The 15,037-nt window shown below is 41.5% G+C and overlaps 1 long non-coding RNA gene across 1 annotated transcript; it reads right to left on the bottom strand.

Moving 5' to 3' along the window:
- Positions 1-7,148: 7,148 nt before the first annotated feature.
- Positions 7,149-11,960, bottom strand: LOC132766624 (uncharacterized). Its single transcript, XR_009630521.2, has 2 exons — positions 11,864-11,960; positions 7,149-7,551 (listed from the first exon to the last, which is right to left on the bottom strand). It is a non-coding gene; the product is annotated as an uncharacterized lncRNA (long non-coding RNA).
- Between the last annotated feature and the right edge of the window lie 3,077 nt (positions 11,961-15,037).

Here is a 15,037-nt window from a genome sequence, read left to right as displayed (position 1 = left end):
TGATACAGAACATATGCCATCCAGTAGTCACCATCTGCTGGCCCACAGAAAACCATATTTAATAATATAAAGCTGCAGACCTTATTTTAGGTCTCATGGCCCACAGGTTGGGAACCACTGATTTATACCCTGCCTTTCTCCCCATGTGGACTCAAGTCCCACACTTTGGCCATAGCTTAAAAAGTGCAATTTTTAAAAAAATGAAAAAAACACTAAATATTATAGCATGGTAAAAACATTAAAATATACTAACTACACTTAAAATAGCCTTTAAAATTCACACCGCCCCCGCCCCCCCCAAAATAAAAACAATTCCCATGCACAATCCCCCCAGCAGCATGCCCATTATCCTTCCCCAAATGCCTGCTGGCAGAACAAGGTCTTGACCTGCTTGCAGAAGGCTGGCAGGGATGTGACCATCCTGGTCTCTCTTGAGAGCGAGTTCCACAGTCTGGGAGCAGCCACCAAAAAGGCCCTCTCCCATGGTCCCACCAAATGAGCTTGAGATTAGGGAAATCTAGAACTCACACATTTTACATAAACACTAGGCCAGTGGTTCTCAACCTGTGGGTCCCCATATGTTTTGGCCTTCAACTCCCAGAAATCCTAACAGCCGGCAAACTGGCTGGGATTTTGGGGAGCTGTAGGTCAAAACATCTGGGGACCCACAGGTTGAGAACCACTGCACAAACTTTTCTTGACTTTTTGGAAGCAAAGCTTTTGTGGGTGGTGGCTACCATTGGATGGAATTTTCTTACCTGTATCAATCATCTCCCTCCCAAGAAGACTTGCATTTACTATTAGCTTCTCCAAGGGGCCAAGAGAGTGGCCAATTAGGTATGATCAATATTATGGGAAACAAAGCCTTAAAAAGCCTAAGCAAAGTTTTCACTCAGGTCCACCTCCTATGTATATAAGTAAAACTCCCATCACTCTCAGACTCTGGTTATGGTTGGCCGTTGTCCTTGTCCTATCACATTTAATCTTTATAAATCTTTTTCACATCACATTGTACAAAATCTTATTTTGTCACAACTTTAGGTCCAGTTGGAGAGGGTGAAGCCAGACTGTGCCTTATGTCATTGCTAAGAAGTCATCTTATGGGACCTTGGTGATGAATTAAAGAGGGAGGCAGGCCCAGCTTGGAAAGGTGGCAAGGGGAAGTATCCCATTGTTTCCATCGATGTGGCATCCCAGTGCTGTCACCCCAGGCACTTCCTGACATCACTCAGTGTTTGGATCCAGACAAAAACTAGGGTCACAAAACCATCTCATAATTAAATTATGTATGGTTTGTGTGTGTGTGTGTGTGTGTGTGTGTGTGGAATGGTTTATTTTTATTTGGGGGGGGGGCATTTCTATCCTGTCGGTCTTCGTCTCACCTCCAAAGAGGGACTCAGGACGGCTTACAGCAGGCATTCATTAGATGTCAAAAAACAATATATTACAGCACACAGTTACAATTAACACAATTAAAACAATTATTCAATTAATGGTTATAACTGGTCGGCTATTCATGTGTTTTAAAAAGCCAGCACTGGCCACTGGCCACTTGCCTGCTATATTCACCCTCTTTGCTGAACATGTGACCCCAATTCTCAATTTAAAATAAATCAAATTGTACTCAGATACGATTAAAACCTAATTTTGTGGATTAAGCCTGGTTCAGATTACCTTTGTCATATGTGTCAGAAGAGAAATGTTTGAGGCATCCTCCTGAGTCTTTTAATAGAGGTGAACTTCACTATCCGTCAGAGGCTTAGCCCTTAAAGTTTGCATAGTAGCTAAAACAGGAGTGGAAAGGTTTGCTTCACATTCAGTGCAGGGATTGCACAATAGTAGTGTGTGCTATGCTTCTGCAAAACTAAGGTCAGAACAGCAAAAATAGCACACAGGGCAAGCAGGGAATGAGTCAGGGTAGAAGCAGCAGGGGCCACAGCATGGAATTTCACTGGAGTTATTTGTCAGGGACAGGGGCAGTTGCCCATTGTTGGATCCAGGCTCTCCAGATATGAACTTAAATGTCCATTCAAGGGTATTTCCTGACCGTACAACTTGCCTACAGCTAATGACACATGGCTGTAGCATGCCAAGCCTACACTAAGTCTAGGCATATCACTGGCCATGGATTTTGATATATATATTATAGGATCAGTTCTGTGGCTATGCTGGGCTTTCTTTCCAAACTGGGGATACTTCCAGAGAAAAACTTAAACTATACAATCACTCTGCCTCATTGATGGAATTGTATAGCGTTTCAGCATCATTATATTCAAAATATAATCCTGTGCTCTTGTGTTTTTTTTCTTTTTGGACTTTTTTTATTTTCCTTCCAATATACAATGCCTTTGAAGCTGTAGTGTCAGAAAGTGTTTGACTGGAAGTACCCATGGTTGCTGAGTTTACTCATCTAACTTCAGAGGGCAGTTTGGGAGTGCCAGATTGAGATATAATCTAGGATAAATGTATGGTATATTTCTCGAAAATTCCAGAATTTAATTCATGGCTGGGTTTGGATAATTTATAATTAATTGACAGTACTAAACTTGGCCATTAGGATCTTTAAATGTAACAAGCTGTTACATTTTTTGATAATATAGCTGAGTAAGCAGACTGTTTTGATATATCGTAGCCTTCCAAAGAGGAAGTTGACACATGATCACTTGCTTAATTGCTGTCATACTGATGAACTGCAGCCAGCAGCAGCAGACCCACCAACATTTCTCAGATGAAAACTGGGACATATGTGACCAAGCCACACGTGAGAGTGGTGAAAAGGGTGTGACTAAACAGCAAGAGACAGGAGTTATTAACAAGGATCGACATACAAAACAACTACAGGCAGTCCCCAATATACAAACTAGATAGGTTCTGTAGGTTTGTTCTTAATTTGAATCTGTATGTAAGTTGGAACAAGTATATTTTTTAAATGTAACTCCAGCCAAAAATATATATTTCTTAGCTTTGGATGGCACAGAGAAGGGTTAACAGCCCTGTGGTGTTTGTTTGCTATCTGTGTCCCTGTTCAGAAGATTTCACATTACGTTCTGTCCCTGTGATAATTGGATTTTGAAAAATTTGGCTTGTGGAAACAAAGATTGGTGCTAAAGCTTCAGTGGAGGCAACCTCTTTCCCCCGTGATAAGTCTTCCAGGAGTGAATTTCCCATCCTAGGGCCCTTTCACACAGCCCTATTTCCCAGAATATCAAGGCGGAGAATTTCACATAACCCAGTTCAAAGCAGATATTGTGGGATTATCTGACTTGATATTCTGGAATATAGGGATGTGTGGAAGGGTCCCAATGGATAGCTTTCTTTCACTTCTTGTTGTCTCACCCTCATTCATAACTATGAGTCATTTGTAAGTTGGGGATTGCCTGTATTTTAAACAGATAAATTTAATCAGATTTACTGGGTTGTTGTAGGTTTTTTCGGGCAATATGGCCATGTTCTAGAGGCATTCTCTCCTGATGTTTCACCTGCATCTATGGCAAGCATCCTCAGAAGTTGTGAGGTCTGTTGGAATCAGATTTAATCAGATTTAGATACTGAATTTAAGGACAAGAATCCTCCCCCTTTTCCTCTTCTGAGTGCAAACAACTTGTGGGCAAAATGGGAAAAGGAGAGATAAACAGGGGCATTTTTAAAAGCAGGTGCTGAAGGGGACTTGCAGAGGATTAACAGGTGCTGTACCTGCTGAATTATGACAGTTTGGACCTAACTGGATGCAAGGAGAAGCGCACCTTCTCACTTCTCTCTGTTGCTGGAACACGGAGCCCACCCCTGACACTGGACAATTTCAGGCAGGACTCCGTGGTGCAGAGAGAAGTGGAACCCACAGTGTGAGGAGGTAGCAGGGAAAGATAGATCTGAAGGGGGAAATCATGTGGGAAGACAGAGGATGGGCTTCAGCGGCTCCCTCCACTATCCCCCACTTTCCTCCGCTGCCTCTCGTTTTATCCCTGCCCATCTGATGAAGTCCTTAGGAGATCTATATTAAGGCTCCACTTAGCATTCATACAATATGCCCAGCAGGTCATAAACATGTTTAGGGACTACACAAAAGCAAACAATTATAGCATTCTACTCTGTCATTACACTTCAAAACATACATGCACAGTATAATATGTTCGTAAAATTGTAAATTAAACAGTTTCTAGTTCCTTTTTTTGACAGAATTAGATACTGTATCTTTAAATATTATATTTTACAATAGCTCATTCTCAACAGAGTAGTACAAGTGGAGATAGTTGTCACATAGTTCAAACGAATCTTCAGATTATCTAATGGATCTATAATCTAAAGTACAAAACCTATTTAATTTAACACAAAGTACATGTTAAAAGCAGTCTGGAAAAATCAAATTTGTAATATTGATGATTTGTGAATTGTAGTCTGAGTTCACATTATCCATGTGATGTGAAAAGACCGGCACACAACATCTGGGCTAGATAGGGAAGCAACCAACAATAGTTATTTTCACTCTGATTATAAAAATAAGGCAGCTTTATTTTGGAGTGCATTGGTGAAATTAATAACTTGCTTGTTAAGTAGCCACAATATTATGAACATAGGTTTGAGTGAAAAATAATGTTTTCAACATTATTCCCCAAAGGTTCTTATTTATTTATTTATTTATTTACTGCATTAATATCCCACCCTTCTCACCCAAAGGGGACTCAGAGGCTCATGGCAAGGCACAACTCAATGCCTTGAGTACATATAAAAATAAAACAACATATACTTTAAAATCACATAATTAAAACATATCATTTGAAACAATTACTTAAGATCACAGTCTTAAGGGAAAACAGCACGACAAAATAGTATGACCTTCTAAATAGTTTCTTGTTCATTTCAAAGACTAACTGCAATTATATTGTCATTAAAAATTATTGCAAATTAAAATATGGACATTTTATTTTGAACTTCCAAGTAGAAAAAGGTCCTGCTACATTTCTGCTAAAAATAGGATGAGAGGAAAGAAATAATACTTTATTCTATTAAGGTCAGACTTAGGAGAATTCCTAGATATGTTATTTAGTTCAATGGGATTTCTCCTCTTTTCCCCTCAATAACCCAATTTTATGACATTATATAATCACATAACCACCCCAATAAAAGGAAGCACATTTGTTTTTGCTATACAAGTCAGGGAATTAAAAGTCATAGCAATCTAGAAGTATCTGAGAGTGTCATGAAATCTGTCATGCTTGTGAAGTCATATAAATGCTGCATCAAAATAATGACAAACCATAACTCAGTCGTTGCCACTCATCCCATTCTAGGATAATCTCTTAAGACATGTCAATCTGTGACTTGTGCTTGTGATGGAGTTTTCCTATGATCACAGGTGAATCTGTAGTGTAAAAGGCTAAAAACAAAGTAGTTTGAGTCTAAGTGCTCACTTATAGGAAGATGGCATTTATAGTGTAGCCCTGGATATGTTTACTGAGAAGACAGCTCTACTTAGTGTCATCGGGCTTGTTGTTATGTGCCTTCAAGTGATTTCCATGTTTACTGAGAACACAATTCTACTTAGTTTCATCAGGCTTGTTGTTGTGTGCCTTCAAGTCATTTCCATCGTATGGCGACCCTAGGTTGAACTCATCACAGGTTTTTCTTGGTAAGATTTATTCAGAAGTGGTTTGCCATTATCTTCACCTGAGGTCATACAGGATTTTTCATGGTTGAGCTGGGATTTGAATCCTGGTCTTCAGAGTTGTAGTCTAAACCTCAAACCCCTACATCACTCAGACTTACTTCCTACTAAATGAGCTAAGGGCTGCGTTTTGGTGCAGAAAATCCCTCAATATCTGCTTTGAACTGGGTTATCTGAGTCCACACTGCCATATATTCCAGTTCACAACAGAAAATGTGGGCTTTTATACAGCTGTACAGAAGGGGATCAGAAGTTGAGTTGTCCTTGGCATTCTGACCATAGCCAGTTTTACCTCTCTGTTTCATGGAAATCAAAGGGTGAGATCATCATGGAGATACTGAACCATTTTCTGGATTTTATAATAGATTGAATGAGTGAAAAGAATGAACCAGAGCCCCCCAAAAACAGGCAATGGGTGGTTCTTACTGTTCTAGGAAGCTAGTATGCCTGGAAGTTGACATGCTTTGAATGCGATTGTCCTGTTCCTTGGCAAGGAGTTGGACTGGATGGCCTACGAGGTCTCTTCCAACTCTTATTCTATAATTCTAAGCTTGGATGACATTTTACCCTTCATTATTATATTATCCCAGATATATTAAGTTGATTTAATTATTTTTAACTCACTGAGTAATCCTTGCTGACACATCCGTTATATTGTGAAATGTTTATTTTATTGTTTCAGTGTTGTATTTGTAATTGAATGTTATGCCTTCTACTCTGAAATCCATTTTTGGAAGAGGTTTTTCAAACTAATGATAAATAGTTCTTGTTTTTATTTCATTTAATTTCCCCAGCAAGTTCTAATGATATGAGTAAATTAGATGTCCCTCTCAGGCATTTGGCAAGGATGTATAGGAACACGGGGAAAGGATACTAGTAGATTTACATACAAATCCATCTTAAATAGTGAAAAATCTCCAAGTGTGTTATAGCAGAAGGCTGGAGGTGAGCCAGTGAAGCCAGCTTACCCAAAGGTAAGTTATCTATGGTGTTCTCTATCGACCTCATCACAGAGGGAACTTTTTGGAGGCAGGTACCAGTTCCTCCCTACTTCACCCACGGAGCTCTCTGGCTCCCATCAAATGATGCTGGCGGAGCTCTATGGGTGAAGTAGGGCAGGGACAGTGCATGCCACCACCACACTACCACAGGAGGCTTCCTGTGTTGCCATAGAACCAATAGGGAAAGGCCGCTTACTCCACAGGCACTCCATGCTTCCTCCCATGGGATCACACGCAGTTCCCCATGACCTCAGGATGTGCAGTGTTTTCAGCAGTTGTGTGACAATGCCGTTTAAAACTGTGTGCCACGACTGATCTGTGGCCCCTTCTACACTGCCATATAAAATCCAGAATATCTGCTTTGGAATGGATTACATTGATGCCAGAAATTTGAGGTTTTTCAAAGCCCTGTGGAAACCGAGGGATGCCTGGCAAGCTTCGCTAACTGCAGATGTTTCAGGGTGAAATTCAGGAAACTCACCAAGTTGAAGGAAAAAATGGAGGCATTTATTCAATCTGCGCAGAAGAGACACTTGTACAGCAACAGGTGCTTAAAGGGTACAAGCGCAAAGCGTAATCATAAAACAGACATTTTTATACACAAGAGTTTTCATGCATTAACATTGCTCTGTTTTGAACCTCCCTCCCTTTCCCCTGATTAATCGGTGCTCAGAAGCCAATCACCATTTTCCAGGTCTCTGACTGGTTGGGGAGACAGGCCTTAGCCAGTGTGCACCCTGATTGGTGGAGGCAGCAATGACACAGCTGGGGATCTCCTCCCAGCTGGTCCAAGAGGCCCTGGGACTTCCAATGAGCCAGCAGAGGTGGTTCTGGGGGTGGAGAGGTCTCTGGGGCTGTACCAACCCCTGGGTGTGTAGCAATGGAATGCTGGAGACAAAGAAAGTCCAATAAGATGATTGATATTATTATGCAAAGACAATGAGCATTGTATTTCCAGACATCTTTCCATGCTGGAAAGACAAAGAATGGGTCCCGGACATGCATATTGGTGATGAGATTTCAATCAAAGTTTCTTCCTATACCTTTGTCCCATGGATAGCGAAGATCCTCAAAAGGGAAGTTTTGGGTGGCAGGCAGATAGTCTCCCACTGGTATTCAGGAAGATTCTTTGTCCCACAGATTATGCCCCGTTTTTGATTCCCAGACAGGATGTGGAAGGCGTATCTGGAATTGCTCCAGAGGTTGTTCAAAGGTTACTGCACCCAATTAAAGCTGTGAGACCTTGGCCCTGATGTCTGGAGTGAACCTGCCAGTGAAAAGACTATTAAACATTTTCAGGTTTGCTGGATCACTGGTGGGTTGCTTGACAGAACCTCTCATAAAACCCATAGAACTCTGGATCCTACTTGACATCATAAAGTTTATTGTGACACAGATGGTTAGGATACATATGGGGAAGACTGGCCAGGATAGTCCAGTGGAATCCCTCCAGGGCCAGCTTATCTGTTTCTGTGTTGGGATCCCAATTTTGGGCCTCCATGGTGGGGATAACATCCTCTGCCCTAGCATCCCCCTTGGGGTCTCCCTTCAGAGCCTCTTGCTAGGAAGAGAGAAGGAATTTTCTCTTTTTCTTCACGGGTCAGGAGAGTCCCTAGCAAAGTCATCACATCTCCCTGGTGGTGATGCTACGCTCAAATGACTCTTTCTTCTCCACAGAATCTGGGGCTGAGCCCAGTTCTGGAGCACTGGAAGGATGGACCTTTGCCCTTCATCCTTGGGAAACTTTAACTTCCCGGGGATGGAACTATGTCTCCTTTTATTTAGGATTGGGGGTGGTCATGTTCAGTAACAATATGGGAGTGTAGAAGGGGCCTCAGTGTCTTCACCGAAAGTGTCGAGGTATCACCCAACCCTTTGCTGGCAAGCAAACCTTTGAGGCTCTTTGATTCCCCCCCCCCCCCAACTGAAATGTGAGCCGACAGCAACAATTTAATTCCGTTTTATTATTGATTGGATCACATCAGTTTAATTAGCAAGCTAATATTTAGCTCTGGGCTGTTCGTTGGCTGTAAAATGGTTTAGAACAATGGTGGTGACTGTGGAAGGAGAGCTTCCAGGCCAATTTTTCTTTTACCAACTCAGGATTGTTGGCCTGTGGCCGACATCTCCCAGATTTGGTCCTGAGCCATTTCCTCCTTATGCTGAGTTATTAGAGGCTTGGCTATAAAACAGTAATTCTTAGATTAGATAAGAACCTTTTGTGGTTTGTAGAAGTCATAATGGTACAGTTAATACTGTGCATGAACTGAGAGTGGGGTGAGTTGATGTCTAGATATTTATAAATTTTAGGGTGATGTGTATTAACACAATTTTGCTTCAGAGAAGGAGTGTGAATTCAATGACTTCATCAAGATAACTTTCAGTACAATAATTTAGGATTCATTTAATGACTTTATCACGGTATTGTTCAGTCTAATAGTTTACAATTCATTGTTTTGGGGAAGAACTAAGATCCAATAGTTGAGCACCTAAAAGTCTTGATGACTCTATTACACAGGCTTTTGTATAGAATTGAGTAAGTCCATTCCTGAGGAGATCAATTTTCTTGTCATTGCCCTGCCATTTTACTTGCCCTTACTATTCTAGAGCACTCACCTGCAATTCCTCAGACACTGAAAAAAAAGATATTCACCAGCTGGGCAAATGCACGAATAAAATCAGTGTCAAAAATGATTGTCCTAAGCAGTTGTGATATTTTCCTGGAACCTATTAATTTTTATTTGCTGACCGCTCCTGGGATCCAATTGATGTCCTGGAGTCAAGGCAAGCCAATTGTGTTATTCTCTTCTTGCTCGTCTTGCTGTGACCCAACCAAGACAAGTGAGGTGATCAGACGTGGGAGTAAAACGGCACCAGAGTTGGTCTTGCTATTCTTAAGTGTAATTGCAGTTCTTAAGCATAATTGCTATGCTTGTGGTCTTCGTAATGAAGAATGTGGCTATTGATCTCTATTAGAAGAAACGAGTGGCATTTTTTAATATCCACATATATGTCAAGAATTTTATTTTTCCAGCTCTGTTATTTTTAATTTAAATTCTCTGTCAGGGTCCCAAAGGGGCTGCTTGCCATCCCTAGCTGAATGTATATGGGATCTGCAATGAATTACTGCTGAATCCTCGCCAATGTCTTTCTGGTAACATTTAAGACAACGCTTGGCTGTGGCCCAAACCTTGACTGCTAGAAATGCACAGCTAAGCTGTAACAGGAGTTAAGATATAGCAAGATATATCTGAGACTGAAACATATTTGGAGATAGAGCAGCAGAGAGCAATGTCTGTTTTGGTAGTCAGGTAATCCTACAACAGAAAAGAGACTTGCGCAGGGAACACTTTGCCAAAGGCCTCACCTGAGTCAATAAAGAAACGGCATCTGGCTTATCCTCTTCTAGTAGTGGACCCTGAAATGCATCCCCTGTAATCATCAACCTTTCCTCAAACAAGCTTTTTCTTTCAAAGAGTTATCTAAGAATTTTCTCCTTAGTATCTTGGAGGGCAAAAGACTGAAAAAAAATCACGTTTGGGAATGCACTACACTAAAAAGCCATGCAACCAATGACAGCTCTGGATAACCATTTCTCTCTCATTAACCTTTCCAAAACAGAAATGCCTGACAGCTAATGTATCAGTTACTTCTTATTTTATTCCAGAACATCACAACTCTTAGTTTTCTTGTTTGTTTCAAATACTATGCTCTAAAATGCCTATTTTAAATCAGCCACTAGAACTGATGTCCCTTTGCAGAATGGAAATTTAAATGTGAGCACAAGTCTAGACACTAAGCAGAAAGAGAGAGTTCTGACACTATTTCAAACTCAGTTGCTTTGGGCTACAGATTATTCAAAATTCCTTGCAATCTGCAAAGCAGCAGAACAGGAAAAGGGTTAGGCTAGAACCTTTCTTTTATGTTGGTTCCAGCCTCCAGTGTGCAGGGGTTATTTTATGTAAGAGAACATACATATGTGGTGTGATCTGAATGTAGAGCATTCTGCGGTCATACATATAGCTTGAGGTGTGAACTCACAGGCATGAAAATAAGAGAAAGTCTGTCTGTACCTCTTGTCATTGTGTGCCTTCAAGTTGTTTCCAACTTACAGTTATCCTAAGACATTTCAGGGGGTTTTCTTGGCAAGATTTGTTCAAAGTGGCTTTGCCTTCCTCTTGGGCAAGTCATACTCTTTCAGCCTAAGGTCCCTCAGTGGTTTTCTCTACCTGAGAATGGATTCAGACTCTGTTCTCCAGAGTCACAGTCCAATACTCAAATCACTATAACCTGTTGGCTCCCAGCCTGGACACTAGACAGCGCACTCTCTATGACATGGGTATATCATATAATACGTATTTCCCTACTACCTTTCTACATAATAGGCATATTCTGGAGACATTTACTGGGATATGGAAAGTGAGAATAACTCATAAGCTCTAAGGTGATGTTTATATTTTCCAAACCCAGCAGATGCTTGCCAGTCATGTTTTTCACCTGTACAATCCAATTCTTGGTTTGGCAGGAATGCACTTAGCAGATGCATAATCCTGAGAAAATCATGCTTTTCAGAGTCACTAGTTATTCTGGACATAACTATATTCATAAAGTGGGAGTTCCAGGGAAGGAAGGGGCATCTCAAGGTCTGTCCCCAGCATAGGTAGAGCCCAGCTGTCTAGACAACTCTCAGCAACCCTAGTACTTATGAGGAATGCTGGAAGTTGCAACCCAACGTCTAGGGTCACACTTGGCTAACGTAGCTATTCTAGCCCCTGGCTGATAACTAGTCCTAAACAAAGTTGATTCAAACCACTTCTGAATCAAGTGATTATACATAAATGTTTATTTATTATTCAGAAGTCGATCCAATGGATCTGCTCTGCTTGGGACCAACAATTAGACAGACCTCCCACATTAGTCTTTATTTTGTTTATAGCATTTTTATCCCACTCCTTACGCAAAAAGATTCTTGAAGTACCCTAAATACAAAGCAGTCTTTAAAGAGACAGCCCCAGTCCCCAGTTTGATATTCAAATACCACAAGAGGGAAATGGGTTGGAGAGGGAAGAGAGAATTGCAAAAGGAGTTCCCTTTGTTGTCATCCTACTTTTGAACAACCTTAAACTAACAGCTATTTCAGTCCTAGATAGGACTTCTTTTTGCTGCTTTTCTCCCTTGATAGTCAGCAGTGGGGGCTTACCTCTGCGCCGAGCTGGAGAGAGGCAGAGCGGCTGCTATGTGAATAAATATTTGCCATTTCACATCCCTGTTCAAGGTCAGCAGCCATCAAGCTCTCCTGTCACTGTGCAATTATGCCAAATTCCAGTCTGATTAACTGCTGTGCTCCTCTGTCTTGGAAAGAGCCAGAAGATTAACCCTTCAGATGCCAGCTAAATAAAAATTACAGGTCTGAAGTAAGTCAGTGTGTTTGCATGTCAAAGGAGCTAATACCACGGGCAATCATATGAACCTGAACCCAGCCATTAGTGACAGAAGGTAACTTCTGAGCCAGGCACAGTATACTATTTTCTGAGCTCTTTGATGCTAAACAGTTATAGCACTATGATTCCACTTCAGCTGTTATGACTACACCCTGTGGAATTATGGGATTTGTGGTTTGGTCAAAGACACCGGGTCTTTACTTCACTAAGGATTTTAAAGACCATACCTTAAAAGAGCAATGCCAGGATTATATAAGATGTTGCCACTGACTTTATGGTGCAATGATAGCATTGTAATTGCAGAATGTGAAAGAAAATACTGAGTTGGGGGTAAACAGAATCCTATTCAATAGTCTGCCTCAGTGCCTCAGTGCCTCAGTGCCTTGTAGGGCAGTTTAAAAGAAACTACCCTCGTCCCTTTTTCCAAGGCAAAGTACAGTGGACCCTTGGTGCCAGTTGTGGTTTGATTCCAGGACACCTCCCCACCCCACCCCCCACCCCCGATACCTAAATCCATGAACACCGAAATCCCAATATTTTCAGTGGAATATAAAATGGCAAGCTCAAAATTTCCTTTCTGGAATTTATTAGGGAGGGGGAATATTTTCAAGCCAAGAATGGCTGAATTTGTGAATACAGAATTCATGGATACAGCGGGGTGGCTGTACTTCACTAGGAAATCTGAAACAGCAGGATTTAAATATCCTAGAGTACTTCATTTGGTAAATTGGATACTTCAGATTAGTCCTGTTTCTACTGTCAAGAGCAGTCTAGATGAAGCTGTCTAAATGTTGCATGTCCCAACAACTTCAATCAGCAATGGTCAAGCATGGTAATTGCAGTCTAATAATATCTGACAAGTCATTTCATTCATGTTCTGGCCATTTGGGGTGTGATAATGGTAATATGTTGTATTTGAGGTTGGTCTAAAAAAAATCTATAAATTAATGGTGAAACATGTGGCTGTCAAGATGCTGATATGAAGAGTTGTTAAGGATAGCATAACATGAATGCTACATAGATTGCCTATCTGTTTCCGGGCTGAATTTAATGTGCTACAAAGCCCAAAATGATATGAAACCCAGACCCCTGAAGGAATGTCCATCCCTGTGCCAAACATTATTGGAGCAAGGACTAGGCAGGCCCTTCTTGACATATATAATACATAGTGATATGACAGATGGTATTGTATACAGTGGCACTCTTCCTCGCTTTCTAGAGGTGGGCCTGGCGCCAGCTTTGTTGACATTTTGGCATCAAGCTAAGACTCAGCTGTTCATTAATGCACTGTGAGTAGCATCTATATAACATAACTAGCTGTGCCCTGCCACGCGTTGCTGTGGCCTATAGTAAAACTTATCAAAGTTGAGGTAGATATCTGGACTATTATGAAAGAGAGGTACCTACCTATTCCTTCCCCCTTTTCCTCCCCCTTTCTCTCCTTTCTTCCTTCTCTACCTCTTTCTTTCTTTCACTACTTGGTTTCATCCTTCTCTCTTTCCTTCATTCCCTCCCCCTTTCTTCCTTTGCCTTTCTTCCCTTCCTTGTTTGCTTCCTTCTTTCACTTTTTATTTCCTTTTATTTTATCACCATCATAATAATAACAATAATGCAATGCATTGCCTCTGGGACCTGACACCTCTCCCATTCCCCCTAAAAGGGTCTCATAGGAACAATAGCATAATAATAATAATAATAATAATAATAATAGAAATAACAACCTTTACCCGCCACGTGTTGCTGTGGCCAATCTTCCCTCTTTCTCTCCTTCTTTCCCTCCTTCCTTCCTTCCTTCCCTCCCATCTTTCCTTCTCCTCTTCTTTCTCTATCTCTTTCCTTCCTTCCCCCTTTTTCTTTCTTTTCTGCTGTCTCTCTTTTCTTTCCTTCCATCTTTCCTTTTCTTTCCTTTTCTTCTTCCTTCTTTCTCTAACTTTCCTTCCTTCCCCCTTTTTCTTTACCTCCCTTTCTCTTTCTTCCTTCTTTCCTTCCTTCCTGTCTTTCCTAGATTTTGACAGGGCGGGAAGGGGCGGGGTGGGGTTTGGAGGTGGCGTGAAGTAAAAGGAGGTAAGATTGGGGTGGGGGAGTGATGGAGCGTGGGGTTGCGTGTGTGTGTGCAGCGGCGGGGGGAGTGATGGAGCGTGGGGTTGCGTGTGTGTGTGCGGCGGCAGGGGGAGTGATGGAGCGTGGGGTTGCGTGTGTGTGTGCGGCGGCGGGGGAGTGGGGTTGCGTGTGTGCGTGCGGTGGCGGGGGGAGTGATGGAGTGTGGGGTTGTGTGTGTGTGCGGCAGGGGGTGTGTGTGTGCGGGAAGCAGCGCGACGGGGCTTGGAGTGAGTTGTTTTTCATTTTGAGTAGATATGTTTGTACCTTGTGGGTTGTGTTATGGGCATGGGAATTTTGGTTAAGTTTTGTTGGGGGATTTTTGAGTTTTGTTGTTTTGCCGTTTTGTGAGTGTGTTGTTGTGTTGTTTTTCATTTTGAGTAGATATGTTTGTACCTTGTGGGTTGTGTTATGGGCATGGGAATTTTGGTTAAGTTTTGTTGGGGGGTTTTGAGTTTTGTTTTTTTGCCGTTTTGTGAGTGTGTTGTTGTGTTGTTTTTCATTTTGAGTAGATATGTTTGTACCTTGTGGGTTGTGTTATGGGCATGGGAATTTTGGTTAAGTTTCGTTGGGGGATTTTTGAGTTTTGTTGTTCTGCCGTTTTGCGAGTGTGTTGTTGTGTTGTTTTTCATTTTGAGTAGATATGTTTGTACCTTGTGGGTTGTGTTATGGGCATGGGAATTTTGGTTAAGTTTCGTTGGGGGATTTTTGAGTTTTGTTGTTCTGCCGTTTTGTGAGTGTGTTGTTGTGTTGTTTTTCATTTTGAGTAGATATGTTTGTACCTTGTGGGTTGTGTTATGGGCATGGGAATTTTGGTTAAGTTTTGTTGGGGGGTT

Source organism: Anolis sagrei, chromosome 2 (genome assembly GCF_037176765.1).
Source record: "Anolis sagrei isolate rAnoSag1 chromosome 2, rAnoSag1.mat, whole genome shotgun sequence".
In the NCBI taxonomy this organism is placed as follows: Eukaryota; Metazoa; Chordata; class Lepidosauria; order Squamata; family Dactyloidae; genus Anolis; species Anolis sagrei.
Note: the sequence above shows the minus strand (reverse complement) of the source record. Positions and strands in the feature narration are given on the sequence as shown.